A 7,661-nucleotide genomic window follows, 5' to 3' on the forward strand; every position below is an offset into this window, starting at 1 on the left:
ACCTTAGCCGCAAACATTTTCAGGATGCTGTTAGGATTAGAACGCAATCTAGAGAGTAGTGACGCCGTCTTTTTTCGCATCATAGCAAAAAGTCGTCTGGTCCCGCTTGTCTTGAATGTCGCGATAGTCCCAACAGCATCCTGAAACCGTTATTATATTGAACGCGCAGGGCGCCCAGTGCCTTCTGCGTATTATTGACCCACAGACCACCCGTGTAAAAGGATTGACAATACGCCTTGAATAAAGTTATTTTGGCTTCCTCACTACAACGGGCGAATCTATATGCCAACATATTACATCCGGCAGCCAACGCCCTACGTTCCCCATCAATATCGGTTTGGTCTTTAAGATTCTCCGTCAAGTAATGTCCTAGATATTTAAATCTGCACACCCTTTTTAGTGCCACCTCATTAAGATTAATTCTAGGTTCATAAGACATCATTCTACCACTTAAAGCACATCAAACTTCACAGTTTACAATTTTTATCATTCTGATCTTGATGATCTCGATCTTATATGATTTAATTTTAATCTTAAGTGTCAAGCTGGACTAACTTTTTTTTCTATATTAAGTACTATATATCTAGAACAGCAATGGATAAACTGAAGAAAATATGGGGGAATAGTAACATTACCAAGGCCACTAAAATCCGGCTGGTCCGAACACTAGTTTCTTGTTGTGCACAGTATAGTGAAGGGCACTAGACTGCGTGGAAGGTCACCCATTTAATGGACCGATCAAATAAAATCTGCAGTGGGCGGTCCTTTACATGAGTGCACGAGGGTGTCCACTAACAGAGAGAGATGGCGAAATGTCGTGAGGCAAGCCACATCAGCCGTTAACAAACGTACTCCGTGATGACCACGACCACTGTGTCAAGAGTGATACGCAAGAGAAGAAGAATTAAGTACTAACTCTTGGGTACTAAGTAGTAACCATGAAAATAGTTATTATTGTTGATACAAAGACAAAATGGACTCCGAATCTGTGGGTCTACTCACGTTCTTCGTCCAAGATCCATCCGAAACAATGACTGTCAAATAAGTAATATCGACCAAATTCAAAGAGAATGTCAATTATGAAGCTTCATTCGCATCATCCGTTTTTTTAATTTGATCGTGTATTACTAGATCGAGACGAAGGACGAGAATACAGGGCCAGGTTAGACATACGGGCTCGAACTCAGTCAGATCAAAGGATTTTTTCTTTGTATTTGTTCTGTCCTACAAGGACAGCGATAAATATCAAACAAGTGGAGTGATAAAAACATCATGATATTCATTACAAGTAAATATCTTAAAAATTGTTTCCGACGTTTATTTCTAAATATGGATGACCTTGGATAAAAATACTTTATCAATATACTGTTCTATACTCTGCCAGACACAACCAAATCAAGTAGAAAACATTTAAATATGAATAAGCTTCAGATTCACAATAGTTGATCGTCTGCTAAATTTAGACTGCGACCAATCTAAGCACAGATATAGGAATGGAATAAAAAGAAAAGGGGGTAAAATGAAATGTAAGGGGGTGCAAGCTGCATTTCGTTAGGCTTAAGAAGCTGACAATCTTTCGTGTAAATGAAGCCGTAAAAATGAAGTGGATGGCAAAAATTGCCGCGTCGACGCCTTATTTGCTGCTTTTAGATGTTCTTAGGGGTTGGAAGTACCTTAATTTATTTGTATTTGGTAAGGTACTTGTTAGGCAATTTAAGTAGGATTTACCTGTTCTCTAAGTAATGTTCTATATTATTATCTATAATTTTGTAGCTAGATACTCGTGGCTATCTTAGATTATATTCTACAGGGGACTAGAGCTACACCAAATGGAGGAGTTTTGATATCCGCGTGCCTAAAAAAACCATTTATCTGTAGGTATGTGGCAAAGAAATAGAATGTACTACCGAAAATAGAATGTAGTACCTAATCTGTTACCCGAAACCTGCAGTTGTAGGAACTTGGTCCCCTGTAGCAAGAACTTGGTATCTTGTCATAAGAAATTTGTACCTACAGTTACTCAATGGTAAGAAATTGTTACTTAAATGTAGTAGATTACTGCTACAGGCTATACCTACAGGGAGTTTACAGCTACAGTTATCGGAAGCATCTGTGTAATATTTTTTGTTCAAAATATTCTTTCTTGTCTCTGACCAACAATCCCTAAGCTAGTTTAATGAGTAAGTAAGCTGGCAGCTTCTACTATTCTATATGCCTATACATGCTTTGGGCAAGGTAGTATAAAAGCTCCTTTTTTCTCCTCGTGTGCCGCTTCTCTTCGAGGGTTGAAGAAGTTGAAGTTAGCCGCAATATCATATTAAAATCATGGCTTTACTCATTTTTGAAGCTATTCCACGAAAGGGGGAACGTGTGCTAAGACTGAACCAGTCTCTCAGATTCTTCAATCACAAGGTTTTCTTTCTGCCAAGACTTCGCTTTTTTTTTATTTCCCCAGCTTTATTAGTGGAAGAATCCGGTATCTATTGCCCCTCATTACGTGGCCAAAGCAGCTTCCTTTCCCTTACTCTGTCCCTGTTCTGTATTTCTAACTTTTTCCCCATTCGACGTAGAACCTCAACATTGGTGACCCTTTGGACCCAAGTTATGTCAGGCATACGTCTTTCCAAAGGACTCCAATTTTGAGCATAATGCTAAGGTCAAGATCCTGCACTCCGTACTAAAGAGCAAAAGATACTGAAGACATAACAGAGTACCAAACGTATGCGGAGTTAAGGTTGAATCTTCTACAACACAAAATCTTTTTCAGTGTTATGAAGGCACTTCGTGTCTATTCGATCCAAATAAGAAAGCTTCTTATATCATTTCGTAGAAAGAAAAGGCAATAAGGCAAGAAGAATGCGACCTGTTGTCGCGGTTGGGTTTTGATTATTTATTTACGTCTTTTGTTACCATCTCTGAGGTCCCGGGTTCGATCCCCAGCCGGGTCGATGTAGAAAAGTAACTTTTCTACATAGTCTCGGGTCTGAGTGTTTGTGGTACCGTCGTTGTTTCCGATTTCCCTAACACAAGACCTTTAGTTACTTACTTTGCGATCAGAGCAACGTATGTCATGTCTAATATAAGTAGAATAAATAAGTACATTCGGTCCAATTTATATGTGTAGCAATCGTGAACACCTTAGAACTCGATATATCAAAACACAAAAGAAATAAAAAATTCTTTTTTAAATGAAATAATCGAGGTAACAAACGAAAATTAACTGAAACATAGAGGTAGAAAGAAGAATCTTGGCAGTTTTCTTAAGATAGACTAGCCACACCTAACGTGTAAATTTCCAGTCACGACACCCATAAACATTGTCCGTTTTTCAGCAGAATAAAGGATACGGGGGAGGACATAAATTCGCAGGAGAATCTTGTAGCCGTCATCGGAATAAAGTTGTTTCTTAGAATACGGCCTACGTTCGTGTAAAGGTAGACCGGGAGATGCATTGTTTAAATAGTATTTTAATATAAACATTTCTTTTAGATTGAGAAAGTGAGAAAAAGGGAAGTACAACAGAAAGAGAGAGATTCCAAGATTGGCATTGCAACTATAATTATCATAATGATTGTAAATGATGATTTGAAATAAATATTATAAATGCAAAAAAACACCAATCCCAAGAGTTTCTAACTCATTCTTATATATTTATAACAATTTAAACTTTAATTTTAATAAATATGATAATGATGGTATAAAAGTATAAAGTATTTTTTTATGATACCAAGTGACCAGACGAACTAGGTCATATGCCTGTCATAGCAGTTATAATACCACTCAGATCTTAAGTCACAAAGATCTGGGGGGCACTGCCACTACGCCCGTCACCTTGAGGCATAAGTAGACAACTCCCGTGTGCCTACAATTCTACCGGCAATTTAAATAGATAATAATAAAATTTATTTCGTACAAAAATCTGTTACACGATGAGTTACAAAAAATGACATCTTGACACTTAAAATGCCACTTCCGATAAAAACTGTCGGTGTGTATTGTGTGTACTCTTGACTGCACAACAAAAATATAATTATTTCAACTCCTGAAGTAGGTAAAAGACCTGTGGCTTAAGATTTCTTGTAAATTTAACACAACATTTCCGCTTCTAAATATTAAATGTTGCATAGTGAGAATGAAGACACCGAGCTCTCAGTCTATAATCCGAGATTTATTCTGTTTGACGTGAGTTTATATCTACGTTCGTTTTACAGGCGCGGAGCGTTCCACTGAGTTATAGCGCAGTGCTACGCTTATGGTAACAAATGTATGGCTCCCGTAATACATGGGCCGCACTTCGACTAGAGCCGACAGCCAACACTTCAATAATGACTACCAAAATGAAGTATTCTGTGAAAATTTTCGGATTTTGAATACATTTTGATACAGATTGCGTATCTCGAAGAACACATTTGGACTTGAACTATTCCTTCACGATCAAGAAGGTATCCAAAACGTTTTTATTTATTTCGTTAAGTTCTCAAACAGCTATGTAATCATATTATGGTCACGGAACATATTGACGCCTTATTACAGTTTTTTGTTTTCAAATTGCCATTCATTTATTTCTTGGTGATACACGGGTTACAAAAGGTGTTATAAGAAGTTCATATAGCATCACTGTCTTGCAACATGCAATGATTTGTATACTGTATTCATGGCGTCCAATAAAATAACGTCTGTCATAGTAATATAATAAACAAAACGTCAGAAATGAAAAAGAACATAGACAATATATAATGTCAATTTTAAATGTCTTTTCGTTGAGGTAAATAGTAAATTTTCTAGTACAGGGAGCTGAAAATTTTTTACCTTCAATAATAACAATAGTAATAACGCACACACTCAACATAGACCCCCACTAGGGAAACCCTGTGTCGCGGGTGCCATGGACACACACATAAACAACCACAAATGACAACCAAATTCACGAGAGAAACAAATGTAGGCCACACAAACTTTTCTACCGGCCCGGGAATCGAACCCGGGTCCTCTGCGTGGCAGTCCGGCCTGGTAACACATCGACCACAGAGGCATTAAGGGGTATTAAGCGACACGCTTGTACATAACAGTTGCAGTGCCACTCAGAGCTTTAAATCACAAAGATCTGAGGCACTGCTATTGCGCTCGTCACCATGAGACATAATTTGACACGCGCCATGTGCCTGTAATTCCCTTCGAAACCGAAAAGCAGTAATGCTTTATTGTTATGTACGTATTAATAATATTATTGTTATTTGTATGTATATGTATATCTATCTATGTATATATATATATATATTTTATTATTACTTATTATGTAGTATACTTATGATGATATTCTTTGGTTGCACCTCTTTTGCATATCCGAAATGTCTATCCTAAGGTTGCCTGGAAGAAATTGCTACATAGCAATAAGGCCGCCTGTTGCACATTGAATTACCACTACTGTTATACTTAAGCTATTGTACTGGATTTTAATTGTAATTTTTATGTGCAATAAAGAATATTTCATTCATTCATTCATTCATTCATTCATTCATTCATTCAATGCTCAGATCATTGCTTGGCGACAGAAATAGATAAGGTAGCAGTACTTCTCTGGACGAACTTTTCACAAGGACTTCCAGCAATTCAACGCGTATTCTTAAGACATAATTATATTGTTGACGTTAAAATATTCAAGGTATGCCAAAGTATCACCAGTGGCCTTTACAATACATAAACATAAGGGTTAAAACACAGTGTTGTCCACTACGGTACGTTCATATTTTAACCCATGGACTATCTATCACTAGCTACGTCAAACTGCGTTACTTACATCCTTGTTTGCTTGTGAACACGACTTTATAGCTGTGAAATATAGCGTTTAGATGAAGCCTTGATGGAGAACTTGTCAAACTATAAATTCTACAAAGCTATGAGTTTTGGGCGCCGAGTTCGTTGGTACAAAAGGGAAATAAACGTGGACAAAGTTAATAAATTTTGAACTGGACTAAATAATGCGCACTGACTCATTAGATTTATTTATTAACAAGTAACATATTCTTGGTTATCTATTGCATCGTTATAACAAGTTTTAAAGATAATAATAATAATAAATCTCGCGTCACTAGCAGCTTATGGCGATTGGATTTTGAGCAGAAAGCGGCCTTGCTCAATACGGCACGTGTTGTACGCGGGTTCTTGAACCTGATTCCCTGACCCCGGCCGGCTGTGCCAATACCGCCTCTCCCATTTCAAAATTCAAAATGTTTTAGGCCTTTAAGGCCATGAGCGAGGAGAAAGTACAAAATAAATAAAAATAATAAACATTAACAACTACACTAACTAACAGAACATCCAAACCAAAAACAATTCAGGAAACATGGTTTTCCAAATTGGTCTTACCGGCAAGCAAATTCAATACCTTGACTGCCAATCACTGCATCAACGAGTTCCTAAAATAAGTCGTACTGTGATAATTGTCCATCTTTTTTTTATGATACAAAGTGACGAGAGCAAAAATTGTGCGTCTGGTGGTAAACGACCCGCCTGTCCATACTACTACTACTGCTACTTGATAAATACATATTTCAGCAAATACAGAATTTACTGAATAATTATTAGTTCGATAATGACAGTTACTAGTTGCAACAGTCTTGTCGACAAAAGACTATGTCGCAGCCATTAACGCCCATCATTTATACAAGAGAGCGTAGTGGTTAATAATGGCTTTGAAAGTCTGCTATAAACTTCCGAGCGTAATAAGGAATGGTAATAATTGTACACCATTTGAGACATCATTATTTAATTACGTTTAATTACCTGATTCTATTAATTTATTGTAAGAATTAAAGATCAATTAATTTATGAATTAATTAAAAGGTTCTGGAATGGAGACCACGAAACGGAAGGCGTTCAGTGGGATGGCCCTCTACTAGATGGACGGATGACCTGGTAAAGGCGGCAGGTAACCAATGGATGCACGTCGCTTGCGATCGGCTGGTCTGGAAATCTTTGGGGTAGGCCTGTGTTCAGTAGTGAACGTCTTCCGGCTGATATGATGATGACGATGATGAATTACCTAATGTAGCATTCAATTTCATGACGTTGCCGACTAAGGACTTTCGTTTCAATTACGCAAAGATTATCTGGAATTAGTTTATGGGATAAGCTCGCCAATGTACAATAACGTTTCATTTCTTTGTTAAAAATGTATAACCTGTCTTTGTTGTACATTGGAATTTTCTTATAAAATTGACATAACGTTGGGTTTAATATATAATAAAGTTACATGTAAGTCACATCACATGAAAGCCATAAAAATAATGCCAACTACATGAAACCAATTACGTATTATTTGGAATTTTATAACTCTCCTATTTAAGAGTCTATACCGCCTCAAATAAAAATAAAAAAATAAAAAAAAAAATTAAAAAAAAATGGCTTTGGTAGATTCCGTATAACAGTGAAAGTGATGATTCAATCACTTTGAAAAAAATATATACTAAAATTGAGGATATATACTGATTACAGTACGGTGTGAAAACACGATGCTTAAAAATTTTCGCGATAGAAATAAAACACAAACTTACCTCGAAATTTTACCAGAAAACCCATTGACTTACAAATAAATGGACGACGGGTCTAATACAAAAACCACGAAAAAAATGTCCCAAGTCAACCTATTTAAACGTAGTGAC

This window comes from Hyposmocoma kahamanoa, unplaced genomic scaffold, assembly GCF_003589595.1.
Source record: "Hyposmocoma kahamanoa isolate Upper Pololo Valley unplaced genomic scaffold, ASM358959v1 87, whole genome shotgun sequence".
In the NCBI taxonomy this organism is placed as follows: domain Eukaryota; kingdom Metazoa; phylum Arthropoda; class Insecta; order Lepidoptera; family Cosmopterigidae; genus Hyposmocoma; species Hyposmocoma kahamanoa.